The sequence below is a fragment of the Podarcis erhardii genome (assembly GCF_964252035.2).
Source record: "Podarcis erhardii genome assembly, chromosome: 12".
NCBI classification, from domain to species: Eukaryota; Metazoa; Chordata; class Lepidosauria; order Squamata; family Lacertidae; genus Podarcis; species Podarcis erhardii.
This window is the reverse complement of record NC_138513.1, coordinates 41767383-41793592: the sequence shown is the minus strand read 5'-3', so window position 1 is coordinate 41793592 and position 26210 is coordinate 41767383. Positions and strand designations below refer to the sequence as shown.

The 26210-nt window shown below is 42.3% G+C and overlaps 1 protein-coding gene across 7 annotated transcripts in view; it reads left to right on the top strand.

Annotated features, from left to right (window-relative positions):
* Positions 1 to 10268: 10268 nt before the first annotated feature.
* MYRIP (myosin VIIA and Rab interacting protein) overlaps positions 10269 to 26210 on the top strand; it is a 155912-nt gene continuing 139970 nt past the window's right edge. For 2 of the 7 annotated variants that reach the window (XM_081882016.1, XM_081882011.1), the window contains exon 1: positions 14484 to 14654. The gene's annotated coding sequence lies outside the window, so the exon portion shown is untranslated. Of the gene's footprint in view, positions 10693 to 14482; positions 14707 to 15361; positions 15424 to 26210 lie in introns of those variants that run through there. The other 5 variants (XM_081882012.1, XM_081882017.1, XM_081882015.1 and 2 more) reach the window with 5 other exon arrangements.

Sequence of the window (26210 nt, the reverse complement as noted above, 5' to 3'; positions counted from 1 at the left end):
AGAACAATTGTCTGTGTAGGTAAGGTGTTAGCATCCTGTATATGTAACTTCCATTATTCAAATTTATAAGAGGAAAGTTTGCTGTATAGCTTTGTGAATACCAGCTTGATGATACCAACTTGTTCAGGGGGGTAATATTCAAAGCAGACTGTAAAGAACACCAGAAGTCTTTCTTTGACCTAGGTGGACAGGTCTGTTGATGAGCATTGCCCAAATAGCTAAATGGAACCACCAGATTCAAAGGCAGTATATCTCAGAATATCATTTGCCAGCCACCGTGTAAAACAGGATGGTTTACAGATAGACTCTTGAATCTGATTCAGCAGGGCTCTTACGTTTTCAGGCCAACACGAAAAGGAAGTTACCCTTTTGCAGCAGATTCTGGCTAACGGTTGCATGCTTCGAATTTTGCATGACTCGGTGATAGCTGAAATTACTAACCACACCACAATTTCATTATCAGAGCATGGTGTTCTCAGCATATACATTACGGGAACTTTTGGCAATCTTTCCGAAAAGACTAATCACAATTTCCAATTACTGAATGATGTTTATCCACATGCGTACCAATATTATCGCCAGGAAAAAACCTGAGTAAGCTTTTGTTTGGGCCATGGAAGCTGGGTAATTAAGGCATTGGAAATTGTGCTTGTGTTTGGTCCTGGAACAAATGAGGATGACATCTCAATATAGTACTTTAAAAGCAAAATGCCTGCAGATGAGGATTAAGGAGTTAAGGGGGGGGGGAACCTACAAGGAAAAAATGATTATTGGCAAGGAATATGGAGGAAGAGAGTGAACTGGCATTGTGTAAAAGCTCTATAGTGTGCCAGGCATAGGAGGAAGCAAAGGAGATTAGGTGGAGTCATTTAAGAGAACAGAACCTAACAAAGAGATTAAGAGAGCAGCTTGTGACAAAAAGACAAAACTTTTAGATGAATGGTTGTCCCTTTGTACATTTAGTCAGGGATGCCCAGGATTTGGTTCATGGTGTGTTTTTTAATCACTTGGGACAGTTCTGTTAAATTCAATAAATATGAAAACTTGTCCAGAAAGTCTAACACAGTCATGATTTTTTTGAGGGGGCTCCATGTGTTTTAAGTGTGTACAGAACCTTAAACTACTATGATAGAAGCAGATTAATGTTTGCTTTGATTCAGCAGTAAATAATGGGTTTTCATGGGGAAAGCGCTGGGCAAAAACAACAACACTCCAACAGGTTCTAGCTGAGCTGTGCTGCGTTTGGTACTTCCAGGTTTGCTCTTCTGGTTTGCCCTCTTCTTCTGATTTCTGTTTGGTCTTCACCCACTCCAGACTTCAGCTCAGAGCACAGCCATGGCGAAAAGGTACAAACAAGCTGAAGAACAAACAAGGAAATGAGGAAAGGCAAAAAGCTTCTTGTAAATGGTGGAAGCTTTACCAAAATGAAAAAAAATATAAGAGGAGCACAACTCTGTAAAAAGCACAATAATTATAGGATTATATTGCTTAAAACAAACAGTGCACATTTCTTCAAATGCATTCGAATCAAGAAACTGGCCAGAGAGGCAATTCTAGTGCTAGATGACAAACCTGAGAAATAATGACTGGAAAATGATAGTGAATCTGCAGAAAAGCTAAATTAATTCCTTGCATCTGTCATCGCTGAAAGGGCCGCTGGAAAGACTATCATGATGGGCCAAGCAATTTTGTACTCCAGTTATGTTGGGTCTGAAGATGCACTACCACTGCTTGAGTGGAAAGGATGCCATATGCGATACACAGGCGGGAGGAGAGAGGAAACAAGTTGTTTGGGAAATCCGAAAATGGAAGAAAAACACTTACAATTGCCAACTGTGGTAGAGGTGATGATGATGCCGACCTATCACACACAGAAGGAACTAATCTGTGGAGATTGAGCTGGAGGCATGTCTGTCAGGTTGCAATGCTCCCTCAATGCAAGAGACAAAGAGAACCAGGCAGAGGCAGCAGCCACCATCAAGAGAACTCTATAATCTGTTTTGTCGAAGCCCCTAGGCGTTGGCTCCTATGTTTGGAAGAATCAGGGCACAGGGTAAGAAGTTAGAAAGGTGTCTTGAATTTTGTATTCTCTGTTCAGAATTTGGAGAGTTCTCCAGACCATTATTCTCACTGTGGTTTGAATAAAAACTGAATAATTTCCATGCACTGCTGTCTTCTTTTGGCCTGGAGAACCAGTTTGAACTAGCCACCCCCACCCCCCGTAAGGTAACAATACCACGCAGGTGGCACTGTGATCTAAACCACTGTGCCACTTATGCAAACCAGCCTGGCTGGCCGAGCGAAGAGCAAATCTGTTAATATGACAAAAGGGGTTGGTGGGCCATCAGAGAGGGATCCTTTGGCCTGGGGAGACAGATGGTGTCAGGGTAACTGGGTGTGAGGTGCCACAAAAAGGAGTCTATTAGCAAGGTGTTATGGGGAGAAGAAATACTAGAATCCATCTTGGGCAGGTTGGCTGCAGGCTGGCTGGGAGAGATGCCTTGAACTCTAGGGCTGCACTGCTGTGGCTTACAAGCCCCTCTTGAAAGGACCATGCTGTAAGATCTGGACTCCCTCCGTGAAGGCTGAAGGTGTAAATAGGTGAAAAAACCACATTTCTTAAAGCTATTACAATCTCTGTCGTGTCTCAGTTCTCCAAAGGAACACAGACCCTAGGTGAGTGCCTGGAACACTCTGGGGTCTTACTATCGCTTGGCAGAGAGTGGGGGTGGCACCCAGCTTTTGCAACAATACGCTCCTGGCACTGGCATGGAAGATTCGTGACAAAAGCAAAGGCCACAACTGGAGGAAGTAGATGAAGATCACAGTTACCAAGCAGAAGCAGCATTGCCAATGTTAAGAATCCTGCTCCCTAGGCTGGGAAGCCCAGAGGTGAAATGAGTATGCACTCTCTTCCTCAGCTTTTCAGAGGTGTCATTCTTACGTCTCTTGTGGAAACCCAGAACAAACACCTTCCTCCCCACTTTTGTATAACAGGCTTGACAGCCTTGGTCCTTGGCTGCAGTCCAAGAGCAATTTCCTTGTTTAAAACCACCTACTTGTACAGCAAGTGTTTTTCTTTGCTCTCTTTCAGTTCCTTTTTCATTTCTTGATCCCTGGGTGGGTGGCCTGCCTGGCTTGTTGTCCACACCTTCTGCAACTTGTGGAAGGCTTGTGCAGACGCGCAGCCCAAAGTTCAGGATGAAACTGTAGTCAAAGAGAAAAGGCAGAACCAAGAAGCATGCAAGAGGCAAAGCAAGTTGCAGAGTCAAGAAATGGCCTAACTGCAAAGGGAGTTACCAAGAACAACACCTCTGTCTAGGGAGCTTTACACCTTGTGAGGATTGGACTTCACACAATGGTGGCACCAGGTCCTGGAGGGGACAAGCAACTGAGGAGGGTGTTGGCTTTTGTGCCCAAATTGCGGACTTCCTGGAAGTTTTTGGGCTTTCCATCGTCTGCACCCTACTGTAGGCAGGATGCTGGATTCATCCTTGGCCTGATTCTGCATGGTGTCAGGAAGATGAATGCTACTGAAGAATCACATCCATCTATCCATCATGTGATTTACCATCCTAGTCCACATAGTGACCAGAAGCAGCTATTTACAGAAAAACTGAATTAAGTGGAAATTTGACTCTAGGCCTCAAGTGCATAATAAGTCTGTAAATAGCGTCTGTATTTTTAGGACTGCACATTAAATATTTTAAGCCCTTTAAATATTTATAGGCACGGCTGTTGTATTACTATGCGCCTAGTGATGCAGCAAATTAGTTTTGACCTTTGTTGTTTACAACACAGTGATGCCGATTGGTATTACCATTTGTTACAAACCTGTTTTAGAAATACACATAATAGCACTCCTTGGGTGATCAAAGATCAGGCTGAAGAACTCCCACTCCCAATGGTTGATCATATATCATGAGCGAACAATATTGCTAATGTTCACATTTCAAGAGGAATCTGCAGGTCACCACATGGACAAACGGGGGAAGAATTGTGAGGATGCTAAGTCCACTGGGAGGCAATTTATTTTGATAAGATAGGTCCAGTTAGGCCAAAGTAGAGGAAAGTTATGGGATTTATCATATACTTGAAATGAGGTCAAGAAGAAGAAGAATGGTCTTTCCTGCCTAATGAAACAAGAAGCAGTGCATTTTAGAATTAGGTTGAAATTTTGGATAAACTTTAATGGCTTTGAGTTGGATCCTAACTTTCCTTCCCTGAATGGCAATTCGTATTCATGGAACATGACCGTTCCACGTCATACTTACAGGCTCTGAAGCATCCTGTGCCATTAATAATCTTTAAGGAATAGTGTAAGGTTTAGTGGCTCCAGGTTGTAGTTTCAGAAAGCAAAATGCTAATAGGTACATAATCCTAGCAGCCACCTTGTCAGCTTATAGGGAGTGGCCCATTAGGCTCTCCTAGGCCTCTGCTACTGTCATGGAACAAAATACATTGCTCACCAGGCATAATAATAATAATAATAATAATTTATTTATACCCCGCCCATCTGACTGGCTTTCCCCAGCTACACTGGGCGGCTTCCAACCGAATATTAAAAACAATACAGCATCAAACTTACCTAATTCTACTGCTGCTCTTCCAACAGTCACCTCTATGACTGACTGAGGGCAGGAAAGAGAGAGCACATATCATTCTGATGGACATTTTGCTAGTTTTTAATAAAGCCGGTCTGATGGCAGTTGCTATTTGGGAAATATAGCCAATATTGAGGAATGAAAATAGAATGCTTCAGGTTGAAGATAGCATGCTTTCTTCATAAATCAATATCTTGGGTTCTTTTGCAATTACTACAATGAAGCTCCAGAGAATACTGTTCATTTTATCACTATGAGAGAGTTATGGCTGGACTGTTTGTTACAGCAAATGAAACATAAGTATAGGTCATAACATATGATCGGTCCAAATGCCATGGAAAACATGTAGCTGTGAGATTTTAAAATAGAACCTTCAACATCTTTAACCTCTTGGCTAGGATTTTCTTTTTTAGAGATATTTGTGGCTGACAGATGCAACCCCCCCCCCCAGTCTGAGGGATTTTCATGGATATTTGACCGATTTCCACCAGGACACTGCTGCAGACTGCAGTATTCCAGATATGTCTGGGAAATTCTGGACATACGCCAACCCAATTTTTTCCTTGGTCTTTCATTTCTCTTTTTATATCTAGTATTCATGGCACAATTTTCCAGTAGATTATTCAACATTTAAAATGTGGATCTTGAAATACACTACAGTATGCTTTCGCTTTAAAGAAAAATGGTTGTAAACCATGGGACCTTTGTAACTCCATCACACAGTGATGTTTTCCTCATCAGATGTTTCTGAAAAATGGTCAGATTATGAAGTGGACAATTCATGACAAATTTAGTAACAATAGGACAGATCTTCTTGATTTCATGATGAATAGAATTTTTACCACTGGCCAGAAGTTGCAACAAATAAGAAAGCCTATCAAGATTTTCTTTTTTCTAGGTCTTCTGCTGAGAAATATTACAGAACGTCCTGTCCTAAGGAGATATGTTCTCCTCCTGATTCTGTCCTTTTCCTTCTGTCAAGCACTTGACTTTCTCATAAATCTGCCAGGTGCTTTGTCTTGTTTCTGTTCTCCCTGCTTGCTCGCAATGCAAAGTACGGTAAACATAATAAAGGAGAAGAGAGCTTTGAGATATTAGGGCAGGAGTGCATACCTCAGTTGTAACTCCAGCTTGCTGTGCAAAGCATTCAGATGCAAGAGCTCCACAGCACAAAAGATGGATCTTCGCCTTCTGCTTGTAACCTAATTAGGTACTATCTGTCCAGCGAGGACTCATTATCCAAAGACACAACAGAGCTTTCAATCAGCTGAAGAAAGAAAATGGAAACTTGGGCTTTTAACTGCTTCCATGAACTTACTGAGTAGCTCAGTTGGTAGAGCATGAGACTTCTTAATCTCTGGGTTGTGGGTTTGAGCCCCACATTGGGCAAAATATTCCTGCATTGCAGGGGGTTGGACTAGATGACCCCCAGGGTCCCTTTGAACTCTACAATTCTATGATTCTAAATTTAAAGACATCTGCATATGAACGCACACAACATGAAGGAGCCTTTCTTAGGATCCTGAAGGAACTGAATTGTAACTGTTGGCATTCTATTTGTGTATCGTAACTTGATTAAATTTGATATGGTCCACTAAGGAGCCAGATAAAGCTGTTTGGAGGCCTAGAGGCAATCTGTGAGCTACTGTTCCTGACAACTGCTCAACTGAAATTTGAAACAGCAAACAAACAACACATCTTCAGACTAACCCGGCTACCAGCAATTATACTTTTATGTCCGAGACTTGCCACTTGAGCAGATGCGAATGCAGAAGGATGACCTACATAAAAAAAAAAAAAAACAACCCCAGGAATACTGCAATCTCCACAAAATATTTTCCCCACAGCAGGCTCTCAAGTTTGGCTAGAATCTACAACACAGCATAATGGTAAATCTAGCCTGCAGAAGAAGGGTGTTGAAGGTTGTCTTCCACTTTACAGTGATAGCAAGAAAGCCAGTGTGAGTCTAATGCACACAGAATGAAACTTAGGAATTACATTCCTATATACGCTTCCCTAGGAATACATCCTACTGAACTCAGCGGGGCAAACTTCTAGGTTAAGTGTGTATAGGACTGTATTCGAAACGATGTCCTATGAGGAGCAGTTGAAAGAGCTGGATGTGTTTAGCCTGGAGAACGAAAGAACGAAAGAATAAGGGAAGACATGATAATGCTCTAAAAATATTTGAAAGCTGTCATGCAGAAGATGGAACAGACTTGTTCTTTGTTTTTTTTCCAGAATTTTTCAATTTTTCAAAATTGTTTTTTTATTGCTAAGAACTCCCCCTTAGCTCGCATTAACTGTACAATAAACATCACCATATCCATCTTAATGTACACATACAAATGAATATGTGCCATTCAAATGTCTGAATAGGTATCTAAACAAAATCAATGTTTATAAACGTATGTTCTAATGTAGCAAGGGCATTGTCTTCATTGCACAATAGAGGGTGAACATTTATGCTTCCAGACTCAAAGTGTCTTAGCAACCATTAAGGCTCATAAAGTCCCTTTTTGTTGCCCTGTTTTTAATTGTCATATGACAGGGATATAATTCAAAAGTACATGGACAGCCTCAAATATCAAGGTTTTTGCCTATACAAAATTAATATGGACAACAAAAGGCGATATCACTGGAAAACCCACATCATGTGCCTCAATGAGCCACTTCCAGCATTACATCTCCAGAATCTATCTAAATTAAACAATGCCATCATAAAGAGATGTGGAATCCAGTACACCCAAAGCAACAATTTTTGCTCAATTTGCTAAATTTTAAATCTAGAAAAAAGTTTCATATGGATCCTTCAACCACTTCCCATTTTTTAAGGTTGATTAGTACATTCTAACTCCCTGTTCCACTCTTCCCTAAGGTGATCTGCTTCCCATAAACCTTTAGAAACAATAGTGATGGATTTAGTTTTCTGCAGGGATACAGTTATTCCAGCAATTCAGGGAACGCTGAAGCTCTCAGCTAAACCTCCTGCTGTAGTTGCAAGATTCCCGCACTGAACAGGGAGCTGGACTAGCTCCAGGGATCATCCCAACTCTAAAAGTATTAAATTATAATAAATACTTTAGAGTATTTGGTAGCCCACCCTTCAGCCAAAAATGTTCCAAGTGTGGTGGCCTACATATAGTTAGAACAAGATAGTCCCTGCCCGCAGGCTTACAATCTAAAAAACCACAACACACGAGGAAAATGGGACAGGGAGAGAAGGGGAGTGGAATTAAACTCAAGAACCAATTATTAAAAGTGATTCTACAGGATTTTTTAAAAGGAGTTTTATTATAATAATAAAAAGGGGATGGGGAAACACAATACAATGTGAAGAGAAAAAACTGGGGAAACCCTAGAGAGAATAGCATGTGATCCCCACACTTATGATTCTGTGATTGTACTGTTAATCTGAGAGCTAAGTATTCAAGACCCACTTCTACTACAGATTCATTTAAAAATAATAATAATAATTTCTATAAACATTTTACAAACTTTAAAACATCCAGTGACTTCCCCTCTTCTCTTTCCATGGTTCACTTTGCAATTCTTACATCCCTGCATATTTTACAATAACCACTCCAATCAGTTTTCCGCTATTACATCCATCAAAAATTATTTACTCTGTTGAATTTATCTTAATGCTTCCAGCATTTTCAGCCGTACAGTTATTTTCCATATATTCAATAAAGATTTTCCAATCTTCTTTAAATGTACATTCTTCTTGCTCTCTGATTCTGTATGTTAAATCTGCAAGTTGTGGCATAGTCTGTCAACTTAAGTTGCCAGTTCTCATTAGCTGGGACCTCACTCACTTTCCAAATTCTACAGATTCATTTTACAGTTTAGGCAACTGCTTTCTTCCTCGCTCTCTCTTCCCTCCATATTTTGGTATGAAAGCTACACAAAAGCAATGATGTGCTTTATAAACAAATCATAAGCAGTCCATCCAGCCATTGGCCCCTGGCAAAATATAGTGCCAGACTCTCCTATTTTTGGCCGCTGCAGTTTCATCTTCCTTGTCTTCAGCTGAGAATAAAACAAACTTTACAGCACACGATCCATGCCCTTCTTTTTAGCAATCCACAATTCGATTCTAAGCCTTTCAAGAATAAATGTTGCAGGCGCCACCTTCCCCTTTGCAAAGTGTCTCTTTTGCCAACTCTGGTGCTAGCAGTCGGCCCCTAGCCAGCTCCGCTGAATACTAACTTCTCCACAGTCTGCAGTATATTTCGCAAACACTGAAGGTTGAAGATGCAGAAATGATGCTTCCGGAATGATAACATAAGCCCTTTGAGTTCTAAAATACAAAAATCGACCACCACTTCCCACCTTTTCCTGCGTGGAACACACTGGTTTTACTAATGCTATTACTATATGGCATTTGTTTTGGCGTTTTAAAAAATACCTGTTCTTCATGCTGCACTTGAGCTGTGGGGAAAATAATAAACAATGCAATAAACTGACAAGCCACCTCTTCCCATGCATCATCTCAGAAAGGGAAAGATCCAGTGGCAGAGGCCTAGGCAGAGCCTTTGCCAAGGAAACCCTTTTCCTAGCAGAACGGGCAAAAATAACAGCAAACTCAAGAGAAACTAAGGGTGAGGTGCATTTTTCGGACTACTTAAATAAATATTAAGGCATGACAAACTCACACGCAGTATTTGAGCTACAAGAAACAGAAGTAATTAGATTATAATATTGGGGTTATGATTTACTAGGTAGAATAAGATAGGGTGTGGCAGAAGGGGAGAAACGACGACCCCATGGAAAACGGGGAGGCAAGTCGACAAAAATAAGAGAAAAGTCGAAATTGTGCTTGGATCGTGTATGTTAAAAAGGTAGAAATAATTGGCTTTAGCAGACTTGATTAAGTATAAAGTATAAATATAAATTTGAATTCTAAATTTTAAAGTTTATGGTTTGGAAAGTAAAGATAAAGTTAAAGATAATATTTTTAAATTGAGATAGATTGTTAAGATAAATTATCATTGACAAATATGGGAAGAATTTGCTGAAATAATGATTAAACTGAAATACAAAAAGGGAGGTATGAGGAGGTCTAAGACACAAGATAATGAAATGAAGTAATTTTGAATTTATATACTTTTTTCTCTTTGTTTATTTTGTTGATGTTTTTAAATGTTTTTGTATTTTTGAAAATTTGAATAAATATCATTTAAAATAAATAAATAAATAAAAAGGTAGAAACTTAATAAAATATAATTGGAAAGCTTTTCCCTGAACCCCCATGGGAGCTGTGTGCTCCCTGCGGTCCTCCAGTGCACTTTGCCCATGCTCAAGAGCCCTCTCCTCTATGCTATAGACATTCCAAGACTTTTTTTGGGGGGGGAGGGGGGTGTCCGCCTTGTGCTTTAACTTAAAAGCCCCTCCCTGGCTGCTGATTTCTCCTGAGGGGCAGCAGCCGCCTCCCTTCCCGCCGCTCCTTTGACGAAACTCCACCCCCCCCGCCCCAACTGCTGCAACGTGGGCGCGCGCGCCACGGCCGGGCATTCGCAGCGGGAAGCGGTGTGCGCGCGCGCGCGCGCCTTCCACCCCACCCCAACGGCGAGGCGAGAGCAGTTCGTTGGCGAGATCCGGAAAGCGCGAGCGCGGCGCGCGCTCCCTTAACCGCCCGCCTCAGCCTCTCCTCCTCCTCCTCCTCCTCCCCCCTCAGGAGCCGCCGCTTCCCTCTGATTGGCCGCCTGGCGTCCCGGCCAGGTGTCGGCGGCGGCGGGAGGCAGCGCAGCCGCCCGGAGAGGGCAACGAGGGCGGGAACGGCTCGGCCGCTGTCGCCGCCGTTACGACCCGACGCTTTGGCTCCGCCGCGGCCGCCCCGTCCGCTTTCTCTGAGGAGAAGGAGGAGCCCCTGTCGGGAGAGCGAGCCGGCGAAGGTGGAGAGCCGTCCCTCTCCCGCGACAGCCGCCGAGGAAGCAGCAGCAGCAGCGCCGCCGCTCTCTTTCTCGACGGACCGGTCTCCTCATGGGACGCCCGCCTCGCGCCCGGCAGACTCGCGCCTCATAGCTGGCCGACGCCGCCTCTGCGGGGCCGGGATATCGGGGAGCCGCAGCTGCCCAGCCTGAAGGTGGGCTTCCTTCCTTCCTTCCTTCTCCTTCTGGGCGCGAAAAAGAACCGGCGCCTCAAGGTGTCCCGCACCCTGACGACCTATGCAGGCGGGGCGGGGCGGGGTGGGGGGGGGGAGACGCGGTTTGAAGGACTTGTGGACCCGCCTTCGGCTCTGGGCAGTGGCGTAGCGTGGGTTGTCAGCACCCGGGGCAAGGCAAGTAATTTGCGCCCCCTAACCCGTGGATTTGCACCCCCTAACCCGTGAATTTGCGCCCCCTAACCCGTGAATTTGCGCCCCCTAACCTGTGAATTTGCGCCCCCTAACCTGTGAATTTGCGCCCCCTAACCTGTGAATTTGCGCCCCCTAACCCGTGAATTTGCGCCCCCTAACCCGTGAATTTGCGCCCCCTAACCCGTGAATTTGCACCCCTAACCCGTGAATTTGCACCCTAACCCGTGGATTTGCGCCCCCTAACCTGTGGATTTGCGCCCCCTAACCTGTGATTTTGCGCCCCCTAACCTGTGAATTTGCGCCCCCTAACCTGTGGATTTGCGCCCCCTAACCCGTGGATTTGCACCCCTAACCCGTGGATTTGCGCCCCCTAACCCGTGGATTTGCGCCCCCTAACCCGTGGATTTGCGCCCCCTAACCCTAACCCCTAGATGTTGTGCCCAGTGCGGCCGGCCCCCCCCCTGCACCCCCCACACTACGCCACTGGCTCTGGGGAATGTCATTTTTTGGGGGGGGGGTCCTGCCTGAGATGGGGGTGGGGGTCGGTAGGTGGGTGGGCAGAATCGAGGGGGGAAGTTGCCCTCCAGCTTCCATTTTGGTGCATCTCTCTCTCTCTGGCGTTCTGCGAGGACTGATAATTGTCCACCTCTTCTTTTTTTTGCTGGTTTCCTTTATCGCAGTGCCTGCTGCTGCAGCAGGGGAAGGGAGAATGTGTCTGGTGCTGCTGCTCTGGAGGCGATTGCTCGCTTGGACACACGCTGCTAATATATATGCCCACAATTTCCCAGCTGGGTCATGCGGGGAAGGCAGATCCCGGCTGACTTTGACGTTAGGAGAGCGCCAGGGTGGCTTAGAGGGAAAACAGGGCTGGGATTCCTTGGGATATATATATACTGTATTTTTTGCACCATAACACTCACTTTTTTCCTCCTAGAAAGTAAGGGGAAATGTCTGTGCGTGTTATGGAGCGAATGCCTGTGGGTGGCGGGGGGATCTGCTGCAGTCGTGAGCAGAGGATCCATGGTTCCCCTTCCTTCCCTCCTCCGTGGTTACAAAGCATGGATCCACATGGATCCTCAGGATTTTTGCATTGGGCTACTCCAAACTCACTGTCAGATCACATGTCTGTGGCCACAGCATGAACCACAAAAATCATACATCCACTGTTTTGTTTAGAATTTTTTTTTTCTTGTTTTCCTCCTCTAAAAACTACGTGCGTGTTATGGTCTGGTGCGTGTTATAGAGCGAAAAATACGGTATTCTTGAAGATCAGCTCTCTCTCTCTCTCTCCCTCCCTTGGCTGCCGGAGGTTGGGCTCCAGTGTGGCGTTTGTGCTGCCCCTTAACTGCCTTTGCAGGTAATTCCAACGCTAGGGGCCGAATGGCACACAACTGGCTTGGCATGAAGTGAAGAGACCGTGTTAAGGGAAAGGGGGCAGGCAGAGGAAGATGGAGCAAGCAGGGAGGATGAACGAAATGGGAAAGGCTGCTATTGCTTTAAATGATGTGAAGCCCCAAGATATGCATGTTTAGTGGGAAGTAAGTCCCATAGAGATCAACAGGGATTGCTCTCTAGGCTTGTACCCTTCAGCTGATCCCTCTCTGCTAGCCTAGAAGTCAATATGTTGGTACATTGCTTTGAATAAGTTATTGTGTTACTAGCTATTGTACGCGGGTTTGGGGTTTGTTTGAAAAATAATTTATGATGGCCTTTCTTCTATGCTGCTGAATCAACCAAAGGTGTCTGTGTATATGGGTGTGTATTACTTGCTCTGTGCCAAAGATAAACTTCTCTTGAGGGCGTAGTAAAAGTTGGTTTTATGTCTGTGTTTGACGTCACTAAAAAGGTGAATTTGCAACAGTCTGGAAATCACAGTTCCATCATACCTGAAATCATCTTTTTAAAAAAATATATATGAAAAAAGCCCCAAGCAGTGTCAACTGCTTGAAACCATTGTCCCTTTCTGCTCATTTCATTTATTTACATTAAAACACTAATCAGATTTATTTAGTTTGGATTGGTGGCCAGCTGCTCAAATAACTTGGCAGATTTATTAAAACATCATTATCTGATCACAAATAATTGCTCCTATTATTTCTTATTAGAAAGCAACACAATGTTTTGCTCTGCAGTAACTTCCAATAGATTTTGGAAACCGTAGTGCACAATATTATACACGCAATATTGTGACTGCATTATTTCTGCTAGTATATACAGCAGCACCTTTCAAAATCACAGGAAAGAGCATGTGTTACTATAACATTAACGTGAGGACAGCACATTGCAGTTATGCAAGAAAATGCCATCTGGTCAAAGTTAACTTGTCTTAAGCAAATTAGTTAAAATGATCAGTGCCGTTGTGCTGAGCTGTATTTTTAAATTAATGTAACCAAATTGGAACAAAAAATGAAGCAAAATGCTTTAAAATGTGGCTGTGCTGTTAAGTATATCCTAGGGAATACAACCATGCCTAAGGGAATTATATTGATGAAAATGCTGCATGTGCATTAAAAAGCTTACATATATTCCTTTTCCAAATTGGCTGTTGGAGCCAATAACTCTTGATTTCTACAGAAATAGGGGTGTAAGGCCAAAGCTGAGCCCCTTTAAGTCCATTAATTATGGGAGAGATTTCAGCATGTGCTTATCTTTAACTTAATTGCAAGGCTTAAAGATGCATAACCTGTCTTGTGTTGCTTTCCATCCTTACTCTTCCTTTGAAAATGCTCTTCCAGATATTGGGAAGAAATTTTGGTTTTTGCACCCAGGAAGATACCTGCTTCTATTAACTGCCAGGAAGTGACTTGTCTAATTATTCCATACTAGGGCCACAGTTCTGTCCATGAGTTCTGCCTGTTGAGGGGCTACAGGGTTTGTCAGGAACTGGTGGAATGAGGGAGATGCCATCACTGTGGTGGCTACACTGACACAACACTACAAATACGCTGGTAGAATGCCTAAAATGAACAGTGTCATGGGAGGGTTGGGGTGGCACAGATTTAGGCTGTAGCGCATGTCATTCTTTCACAGTGTCTCCCTTTGCCACAAGTAGGGGAACCATCTTACAACCAACTCTATGCATATCATGAGGCACAACCATTGACCAGCACTAGTGGCCAGGATACTTCCTACTCCTCCTTCTGCTCCCTGTAGGCAGGCTACTGTGCCCTGGCAAGCTCCATGGTAGTTATACAACACATGAAGGCATTTTTGATGTGGAGCTGGTGTCATACAGGACGCTACACCTCCCACCCTGCAAAGCACCTACTGGAGTGACTGGTTGGCAACCCCAGATGTGTGTCATTTCCTTTCGGGGTCTCCTTCATCCCAGAAGATATTCAATAAAATATTTCACACTGCTATATGCTTTGTTTTGCTGCTGTTTCTGGGACTTGGCTCCAGCTGACCCGATTGGGATGAAACTCCCGAGATAAGGCTGACTTTTCAGGATCCACAAGTGGGATGAGAGCTAATGCCAGGGTACATGAGGCAGTCATCTGACATGGTGTGGTGAGGGTAGAACAATGAGGTGTGATGTCATAATAAAGCACCGGTTGGCTCATGTAGGGAGCAGCCTACAGACCCGGTGGTGCCCTTCCTGATTGGTTTAAGTGGAAAGGTGTACAGTCCCACCTTTCCTAGTGTGGGGGCTGTATACTTCCTGAATGTAAGATCTGAGTTGCTCCACCTGGCAAGGGCTTCTGCAGTCTGGTGCTCCTGGTATAGATGACTTGGTGTGCAGATTGTGGGTAAGAGAAGAGGCAAATGCCCTGTGATGTATCTGTTTCCTGTGGCTGAGTGGTAGGGAACTGCCCTGTGTCGTTTACAGTGTGAGTTTGAGGCAGAGGGCCCTCTCAGTAGTGGCGCCCACTCTGTAAAATGCCCTCCAATCAGATGTCAAGGAAATAAACAATTATTGACTTTTAGAAGACATCTGAAGGCAACCCTGTATTGGGAAATTTTTAATGTCTAATGTTTTACTTTTTTTTATGTGCTGTAAGCCGCCCAGAGTGGCTGGGGAAACCCAGCCAGATGGGCGGGGTAAAAATTATTATTATTATTATTATTATTATTATTATTATTATTAGGAGTTTCCTGACAGTTGCCCCTCTCATGGTTTCTGCTGATGTTATTGTCAGGCTTGCTAAAAGTGAGTGGTGCCAAACTCTCACCTCCTGCTTCCTAACTTTGTCCCCTGTATACATTGCCACTGGAGGTTGTTGCTGTCACTTTCAGTCTCTGCCACTACCCTGTATTATGAATCCTGATCCTTCCCTTCCACTTTTTGAACCCTTGCCTTAGGCAGGGTTTTGGTATGCACTGCAAATATCCTGCTCCAAGGCTGGGGGGGAGGGCTGTGCTGTGTGAGCTGTCCTGGTGCATTGTGATGTAAAACAGCAGTTGTGAGCAGTATATGGGGATTTGAGTCCCTACCTGGAGAGGTGTTTGGGGACCAGCAGTAATGTGTTCCTGGCTCTGTCACTGCAGCTGTGCATGACTGCTGCTTAGGATTGCCCTGTAAGTGCTGTTGTCTATGTTATGCTTATGACCTTGGTATCAACATTTCTTGATAATTGAATAGGAACATATAATTATAACAGAGAAGAATTATGGAACACACACATTTTCCATTAAAAACAATTTAGAGTCCAAGAGTAGTTTTTGCTGTTATTGTATTGGGCTTTAGCAAACAGGGTCATTGACCCCTTCTAGGTTGCATGCGTAGAAGTACCTGAAATAATTAGATTTATAGAGGATTGTTACTGATGGTGAGCACATCTAAACATTAAGGAAATGTTTGGGGAGTTTTGTAGCCCTCTTCATATTTTTACTAGAAAGCAACTTCTATTGCATTAAAGTAGGCCTTGCTCCCAGGTAAATGTGCATAGGATTGCAATTTAGCAGAATACAGCATTAAACCTTGACCACCTTAGTATACCTAAAATGCTTTTTAAGGCAACAGTCTGGAGTTCTTGATACAGTGGCTTATGCTTCTTGCTGGGTTTCTCAGTTATATGGACAAAGCCATCCACTAGAACATCGCAGAAAGAAGATAAAGAAACAAAGCACTTCCCCCTTACTCGTAACCCATTGGCAAACTATTATTATTATTTTTACAAATGAGATTTGACTTTGACTTGCATTGACAATAACATGTTGAAAGATCCTGCTTTTGTACACACACAGCTAGGGAAGCAGTTTCCACACAGTAACAATATCTGAACAAATAAGGATGTTTAAGAAGGCTATGGGATTTGCAGTAGATGAAAAAGGACAGAACAGGCATTCATTACTGATGCTGAAGAAAAGTGTTATGCGCTCAATATATTTTCGTTCAAATAAATCATCATAGGGAAAACCTTGACTTCGAAAAGCACAATTGATGTATAAGTAAAATATAATCACAATCACATGAGTATGTATGCTGGTTATTCAAAGTTTGTAAACTACAAGTGTATTTTTTTCTGATGACTGGAAGAAAGAGAACGTTAGGGATCAAAATACAGAATTGGAGAATCAAAGGTATACAGATTACACTTAAATTAGGTAGCTAATAGAAATCAAATATATTTGTTATGTACTCTTGTTAATCAAATATATCATCTGCTTCTATTGACCAATATGGGATATTTTCTTACTATATTTGGGTATTCTCGGACCCAATTGTCATTGTCATTCAGAAGATTTATGAATAAATAATAGATGTCCATTTCTTTTATGTTTAATGTTACAGCAAGTTAAATTTGGCATTCCCCCCATTACACCATTCATTAAAATGGTCTGAAATAATCAATGGAATATTCAAAACAAAACAAATTCCTTCCAGTAGCACCTTAAAGACCAACTAAGTCAGTTCTTGGTATGAGCTTTCGTGTGCATGCACACTTCTTCAGATACACTGAAACAGAAGTTTCCAGACCCTTCTATATAGTGAGAAGGTGGGGAGGGGTATTACTCAGAAGGGTGGTGGGAATGGGTGATTGGCAGATAGCTGTGATGAGCCTGTTGACGACTCTTAACGACTGCAATAGGTCTTACAGGAAAAAGCAAGGGGTGAAAAGGTGAAAAATGGCTTTGTCATGTATAATGAGATAAGAATCCAAGGTCTTTGTTCAGACCAGGTTTCTCCATGGTTTTGAGTTTGGTGATAAGTTGTAATTCAGCAGCTTCTCTTTCCAGTCTATTTCTGAAATTCCTTTGTAGTAAAACAGCTACTTTGAGATCTTGTATAGAATGTCCTGGGAGATTGAAATGTTCTCCTACTGGTTTCTCTGTCTTGTGATTCCTGATGTCCGATGGAATGGAATGGAATATTATACAAGATAAGAAATTAATTTGAATTTTAAAGGTTTTTTTTCCATTCAAGCTGTATCAATGGAAATTCTGTTTAACAAGCAGAAGCAGCAGTGATTGAAACTTCTCAATGTGTTTTGAGTTTTTGTGTTTGTGTAAAGGTCAACTGTTAATGAAGTATATCTCATGCTACGAGTACCTGCAAACAAGAACTGCTTAGCATATTAGCAACTGTCATTCTAAATGCTGGTTTCAGGCACTCTTCGCCTGTCTTCCTTTCTTGGTGACTTCATCAAAAGCTTGTTAATTGTTCTGACAGCCCCCCTTTCCTATTTAATGTGTGTGCTGCTGTTGGGTGTGTTTTTTGCAGATTTATTTAGTGGTCTTTTGGCTGACTGTTTGCTTTACTATATTCAGGAATGGGAAATCATTGCTTTTTATTTACCTTGTAAAGTGAGCCTGCTCCTAAGCATTTGTGCTGGGTTAGCTGCAAGTGACTCTGATGTAACTTCACTGCAGTTCTGGGATAATATGATTTTTATTATGCATACTGTCAGGGGTTCAGGGAGAGAGGCGCAGATGAGGGAGGAGACAGAGAGCGAGGGGGAAGGATTCCAGGGTGACGAGGAAGAGGACGACAATGACCCAAGATTGTCCATGAGTCCGTCCAGTGAATCGGAGGACTCCCAAAAGGGAGCCCCTCTGGTCAAGCCAAGGGGAGCTAGAGGGGGAAGCAGTCAGGAGCAGGGAAACGAAGGGGGAACCCCCAGTGGGAGTTGGGGATCGGGACCGGCTGCTCCGCCGGAACGGAGTGAAGGGGGTGGAGTGACCAGTGTGTCAGAAGGAGCAGAACAGGAAGCAGAGAGGGGAAGGAGATCAGGGCAAGACGTCCTGCCGGAAGGGGAGGAAAGTAGTATCGAGAGCAGTGTAACTGTCGAAGGGAAGGTCAGGAGCAACGTACGCGCGCCAAGTTCAAAATGGGAGGCGCGCGGAAGTGAAGAGAGTCCTGGGGAGGAGCCTGGTCCCAAAGCCCGAAGGAGGGGGGAGGAGGCGCCAGAGGATTCAGCTTCTGGGGAGTCCCGAAGGGAGAGAACACAGGGGGGCAGAAAGACCCTGCGGAAAAGGAAAGAGAGGAAAAGGTGGACCAGTACAAGCCTCTTAAACTGGTGTAGAGGCGGGACTGACTCAGAGGGGACTTCAGCGGTCTAAGCGTAACAGACGTAGAGTCACGGAGCTCGGATGTGAAGCTAAGAATGTTCTTCAATAAAAGCTTTTGTACATAAGCCGGACTGGACTTTGGTCTCTTGTGAGCTGGGACCACGGGTGACTCTGACACATACACATTCCAAAGACACAAGCACCGATGCAGACAGTCTTTGGTTGGCATGTGAGAAATAAAAGTCAACATTATGAAGAAAGTTTGCCTACACTTTAAAGAGCCATGGCACACTCTTTTGATTTTGGGACATTCTGCTAATGTTAGCAACATAATAGTAATCTATTTGGCGTCACATCTATATTTGATGACAGCACGTTTTATGCCTTACTCTTTACTTGCTATTCTTTAAAAATAATGTTTGCAAACTTGATTAGCAAAAGCATTTTCTTTACTCAATTAGTTCTGCACATGCATTTCCAAGAAATTACAGTTTTAGTGCAACAAAGCAATTGTTCTGCAAGCATCCAGGACCTAGATTCTAGTTGGAGATAGGCTTTTTTATATTGAATTGAGAATTAGATATTCTAGAAGAGTCAGAGGAAAAGCTTTGTGATTTTGACGAAGGGTAAAAGCCATAGAAAAGTTGGTCTTTTACAGTTATCATAACTGATGTGGACAACTTCATGATACCAAAACATTATATTATTATGAAGAATATCCAGTTACAGTACTAAAGTGTGTATATGTGTTACACACACACACACACACACACACACTCTATATATAAATCTGTGATTTATTAATAAAACAGACTCTCTGAATTATTTCAAAGATATTGCTGGAGTTAAGTCCTACAGAACAGTATCTCAAAGGTCCAACTGCTTTAGCTGCAAGGTGGCATTAAATTAATTGATACTGGTAATCCAACAATTCAATAATTTTAAACCTATGTAACCTATTGGACTTGTTATTGGATTTTTTTGGGCAGGGCAATAGCGGTCGCTTTGCTTTAAGGCCATACCTGGCCAGAATCTGGGATTTGACATTCAACAGCTGTGAACATTTAAGTGATGTCTCCCAATGGCAGCTAATGGTTTGAAGTTTGCAAAGTAGTCCTACATCAAGAACTTAAAAAAAAAAAATAAAAAAAAATGGAGAAGGGGATATGTGGCTTACCTTCCCCCACACCCCAGCTAAGGGTGATGTAATCTATGTCTGTGTGTGAAAAGAAGAAATATATAAACTGCAGTTTTGAGACATGGAGTAAGAGACTAGGAGAGCTATAAGAGAGGGCTGAGCTCAGGCTGTGTAAACGTTTTAGGGTGCTTGCTGCCTTCCTCTGCATACCTGTTGTGGGTCAGTGGTGTTTGCTGTTGGAGTGTTTAAACTGCATGCTTTGCCATCTCAAATTGTTTATTTTAAATAATCTTAAAATATTACAATATGCCATAAGCCTCCAATTGCCTCATTTCAAAAGAAACCACATTCCACTAATATTGTTCCACCTGGAGAAATGGGGTGAGCATATCGATATATTTCCTTTATGACACCTGAACTTTTAATTTATTTATTTAGAAATATACAATTCTTGATTGTAAAAAACAACAACAACCCAAAGTGGTTTACAGTAGTATGGCAATTTGTCAGAGCTAGCAAAACAATACTGGTATGTGTCTCATGATCAAACGAGTGATTCAATATATTTTACTGCCCTGTGTTAGTTCCTTGAAAGCTTTTAAAAATGGATATAGCTTATTACCAAGGCAAGAGGCCAACTTTACCTTAATGTGTTTCCATAAAGAAATACACAAATAAGTTTGCCAGCTTTCCAGTGATGAAGCACAGCTGATTCAGTGGAAGCCAGTTTGGCACTAAATTAAAATAAGCTTGTAGTTGTTTCCTGCAATTAACTCTTAGTAATAAAATGATTTAGAGAAATCGGTGCAAAGAATTATGGCTATTGATGATGCTTCACTTGTAGGCCAGAAGGTCAGGGAGGGAGTGTTTTCTGGGTATATGATTTAAGTTTTGCTTTTAAACAAACAAACACAAACAAACAATCATTTTATGGGATACCAGGGCCTGCAAGGCCCCCCCCCCCCCGGCAAGGCAAAAGATTCAAAATGCTTCTTGAACTTGAGAAGTTTATGCAGAAGTATATGTCAAATTCATTTTGGCATCTTGTCTTTTTTAGGTCTGAGGCAGCATGCTTTGAATGAATAACAATTTATTTGCCTCTGAAGAATGTGGCACACCAAATCACACAAGCACATATTTTCTAATAAATTTATTTATTTTTGAGCATCATTTTGAGGTTTTTGGATTTTTGCTTGTAGTCCTTTTGGTGCTGCCCCTTCCTATTCCTACCACAAGCAAAGATCAGGTGATGAGTGGGTTGGGCTTGCATGCATGCTCTTTGGGCATGATCTCAAGTTGTTGCCATATTTTATTTTTGGAAGACACTCTTTCTCTAGATAAGATTAGGTAAATACCCTAGTCTGCTGTTGGGTAAGGTTTGGGTCAGGGATGCCAACTGGAATATTGAGGGAGGGATGTAAGCCCCACCCCAGATAATTGATCTCAAGACACAGTGCACGCACACCATTTGAATGGCAGTGCCCATCAACTTTGGGGAGGCCCCGGCCCCCTCATATAATTTATGGGGGGGGTGCGTGAAGCCCCCCCAAGCTCCTAAGTGTTGGCGCCTATGGACCAGGTAGTGAAGTAATAACCAATAGTAATCGTGGCTCCAAAATTAGGCAGATCTCTCTCCCGCAACCCCAAACTGTGAATGTCTTCCTTTTACAGTAAGGAAAATTGGTTTATTTCTTAGTTGCACTAGCAATTGAAATTTATTGCCTTATTTGCGTGCACTATCATGTTTAGCTGCTTTGGGATGCTGTTTCGAGGCTGCAGCTAGCAGAGCTGTCAGGAGGGAACAGATTATACTGTGTTCTATTGTTTGTGTATATTTTACAGAGTTTTGCTATATGCCACTCTGATTTACATGGGGGGGGAGTGAGAAATAATTTTACACATTAAAAATTGTGATATAGCTTAGGCCATGACTATATTCTTCAGTCATCTGGACCACTTGCCCTGCAGCTAGCTTCCCTAGCGTAGCTTTTCTCACCCTGTGCTGTTCTGTATCCTGGACTGCTGCATTTGATCAGATTGGATGGGTCTAGTGAATGGATAGCCTTGCTGTACTTGCAGGTAGCTAAGATAGATGGATTTCTGGAACTCTTTCAGCCCTAGGATGATTATTAGGTAGTGTTGGTAGTGTTTGTATTTTTGGCCTTTTTCCTTCTGCATTTTGGTTGCTACTTTCTCCTTCCCCTCATGCATCTTTATGTGCCAGTCCTGAACTGGAAGTGAGGGACTGGAGCCAATCTAATTTGCCATTGGTCCTTCACACTTTTGTATGAAAAGAAAAGAAAATGAGAGAAAGAAAGGAAAGAGGAAAAAGAAGCCTACAAAAGCCTGTACTTTCCTTAGCTGCTTCTGGCTGAGCACTCCTACATATAAATTCTGCTCATTTGCTATTGCAGACCTTGGCTACCTCCCAAGGTAACCTTTTCACCATAAAGCTACTCTGCATTGATCTCAGCTTATAAAAATTCTTGTTCCAGCCTGGTTGGTTCTTGACCATGCCTCTCTCTGTGCTGTCCTCACAGACCTCATTTGAATCTAACTCTTGATTGACTGTCGACTTCTCCTGAACAGTTAGCAGATCATGCTAGAACACTGTCTTGTTCAACCCCCTGCTAAATTAAAGCATGTTTTCTTTTAGACAGTTAAGTGAGAGAATGGATGGGATTGAGACTAATGTTGTGTTACTGCCAGCCTGGTGTTTGTTGCACATGCAGGCACTGCGATATTGAGCACCACTGTACACCCCACATTCCAAGTGGCATTGTTGCAGTCAATTTCAGGGCCAGCTCTAATATGCAAATCATGAAGAAATATTACCTTTGAATATCTGCGGAGGGATTCACTACTACTTGGAATTTGTTCTTTCCATGTGGGACTTTAAAATGGCCTTTCAAGTCCAGACTACTTCTCTACTCTGGGAACTGATTCCTTAGTACTAAACCATAGACCCACCTTCCATTTGTTGGCAAAAGAACTATCTTTAGTATTTGGGGAACTTCTGGAGCAAAGGCAAACACAACAATAAATGTATTAAATTGCTTCAGCAGAATAACTATTTTTAAAAAAGAATAAAAGATGTGAACCAGAGGAGCTAAAATAGTTTATTATGGACTCAGCTATACAGCTGCAAATAGAACATTTTAAATGTGCTGCACAGTGCAATATACAAATGTGACACTAGATGATGACAGTGAGCTATGCAAAATTCAATGTCTTTTTCCAAACACTTTTTAAAAAGCATTTTCATAGCGTTTTTTATATGTGTGTAGATTCCACCTATGTCTCAGATTTTATTATTCTTTGAAAATTTCAGCAACAAGAGTAATATTTAGTCTTCATTTGGCACTCTCTCAAGTGCTCAAAGCTTATAACAGCTGGTAAGCAATCTTTTTACTGCAGGCAGAAGGTGAAGCTGAGAGACAGCAACTTGTCCAAAGCTGCCCAGGGGTTTATAGCTGAAAACAGTATTATAAGAATAATTTATTATTGGGATATGCAGACAAGGGACTTCTGAGGGCATAGCTGCTGCTGCTCTTAGCTGCTGCATAGCATCACCTGTCTCTAATCCCTATTTTAAAAGAGACAAATCTGCGCTTATACTTAGGCTGCTGTCCTGTACACATTTACTTGGGCTAAGTATCAGTAAACCAGTGAGGTTTTGCTGCATAAGATCAGGTCACGATTCTTCACACAGTTGCCATCATGTGAGTCCTGTTAATGTAAACGGAGAATACAGATGGGTAATGAATAGTAAATGCCATTATTTAACAGGTGAGATGTAAACCAAGACACCCTATAATTAGCCATCAGGATAAATTTTGTTGACAGGGCTTGATCTACTGTCTCTTTTAAGAACGATTTTTTGCCTGTTCCTATGGCACCTGAAATACTGTGTTAGAAATATAAAGATGATTTCCCCAAAACCATGAGCAGTCCCAATAAAAATACAACCTGAAATGTGTTTTCTCCTTAGAAAGAAGCTCTGAAACAATTTTGAGAGTCTCTTTGTTCTGCTGATGTTAATTCTTCTGTGATTCCCCATACCTGAACAAAAGCATGCACCCTCCTGAGTTCCTCTAGAGATAAGTCAGAATAAATCCAGATTCCAAACTGGTTTGAGGACATGCTCAAAAGGACAAAGAAACATTGCTTAAACTAAGCAGGTCTAAGTCTGGTAAAGGCAAGCTATGAATGTCATGGTTCAACAAATAAAACTTGCTTGTGTTGACTCCACTTCCATGCCCATGGCCGACTCTTTGCTTGTGGTGAATGGGATGGCTGATTTATCATTGCCAAAAGCAGAAAGTGAAGTTTTGCAAGCTAACTCCAGGTTTCTGTGGTTTATGAACTGGATAACTGGTTTCCCTTGAGAAGGCAAATGCCATGAAAGCAGTTGTCATGTGTAAGGAACTTGTCTGAAATTGACACCGGTTCTAAACTGGTGGTTTTCCAGCATATCTTGAAATGCCAGTTCCATGCTGATTGGTTTGCTAAACAGCCTTTACTGTAGAACTCCTATTTGCTGCACGAGATCCTGGGCTGCACGTTAAGGTCAGGTAGGATCCTGCTGGTCTTACTAGTTCTCTGTTTGAGCTATGATTTAACCCTAGAACCCACCCATCCCTCTCCTGTGTCTCTAAACTGCTGGAGAAGGTCAGCAAAGTTGGAAAAAATGTGAAGTTTCAATCCAGGTTAATTCTCTGGGTCCAACTTTACATCAGGGATTTAAAGGGAAGGTACAAATAGTTTTTGATAGCGTCGGCATAATTTTGGAGGAATTCAAAATGCAACTGCTTTTGCAAGTTAAAAAAAGATCTTTGTGCAAATAATAGGTTTTTAGAACAGTTGTTTGATAACGTCCAACTGTTATAAAAAAAGTAGTATGGTATGGTTAGCTGATCTCTATAATAAAGAAAATGATGTTGTGTTGATAAGGAACAATATGATATTTGTTGCTCTCTTTCACAGGCAGTTCTCAGTGAAAGCGCTGTCTCGTGTTTATTTCATGTGACCATTTCAACAGGCAGTGTTTCATTCATGTGGCTGCTTAGTTAGATGCTGCACATTTTTTCTGTCTTGACTGCTAACACTATCAGCTTGTTTTCTTGGATAATTATACTCTTTTGAAAGTTCAGGTCTTAAGGAAAGAATTACGACATTTTCCTGAATTTTGCGTGCCACATTTTGCTGATAAAATAATGTGAAGCTATTTACCCAATAATTTTATTCATAGCACTTTCCTTAGGCTGCACATAAAGGTATGCAATCTTTGTAATAATAAAACTAAATGTTGCTTGCTTCTAGCCTCTAAAACAATCCCTGAAATTTGATCAATTGCTAAAATTACTTAGAACTGTTCCTGCCAATCCAGTGGTAGTAAATCTAAACAAAGAGTGGCATACATTTGGGGGGATGGGGAAGCAACAACTAGCATGGATTTCTCAGGACCATCAGTGCTTTTGTCACATAGTTCATATATCACCAGCAGTTACTTTGCTCGATTGTTTAGAATGAACAGAAATCGTTATCACCAAAGCTCCCACCCTATGTGAATTGCAGGTGTTGGATGCATCCAGTTGGATTCAATTTAGTACACATCGAATCAATGAATGTCAATTAAAAAAAAATACATATGAATGTGTATAAATATTTTGGGGCACTGAGCAGGTGCTCCAAGGATTGCCAACTCCCCCTGTGATTGTCAACTGTTTTTGCATTGTGGACATTATATCATTAGGTTCTGGGTTCCAATTCTAGTACAGTGGTACCTCGGGTTAAGAACTTTGCTTCAGGATGAGAACAGAAATTGCGCGCTGGCGGCACGGCGGCAGCAAGAGGCCCCATTAGCTAAAGTGGTACCTCAGGTTAAGAACAGTTTCAGGTTAAGAACGGACCTCTGGAACGAATTAAGTTCTTAACCCGAGGTACCACTGTACTGTGAAGCTCTAATTCAACCCTTCATAGATGTAAGGAACAATTACTTGGTATTTCTTAAAGGGCTTATTCATTTAAGGGCTGAACAGGAATGAGAGGAAGTGTGGGTGGCCTCATGGTCAACCTGGCAAGAGCTGATAACAGTACTTCCTTTACAAGATGTCTTAATCTTATTGAAAATACGTTGACTTCCTTCAATTATAAATTTGCTTAGACTGAAATTCAGTAGCAACTGTACTCATCATATTTATGGGGTGTTGCCTTAGCTCCAGTAGCTCAGACTTCTGTTCTGTGTCATAGCCATTAATGGCAATCCTGATGATCTGACTTTCCCCAAGTCCATGTATTGATCATCAACTCTTTACTGGCCAAATACTGCACCAGCAGCAGGTTGTTTTGGTAAAGCTTAATGACTATTTGCAGTTGCAAAGTTGTTCCGTGCTGTTCAGAAACCCCTGAGTCAATTACCTGTTTTTAATGTGTCTCTTCCAGTAAATTTGCCATTGCAAAACCTGGGAAACATTCTGCAGAATTAAGTCACAATGGTTTTGAAGCAGAATTAATACCTGTAAACTGTTTTGACATATTGGAATCAAAGGCTAGAAAAGTACATACACCTGTTGTTTTCTGCAAAACTACACTACATTTTATTATGTTGGCAGATCATGATCTTCTGCAGTGTTCCCCAACCTGATGCTCTCCAGATATTTTGGCCTGAGTCTGAAACATCTGGAGGGCACCAGATAGGGGAAGTCTTGCCTTG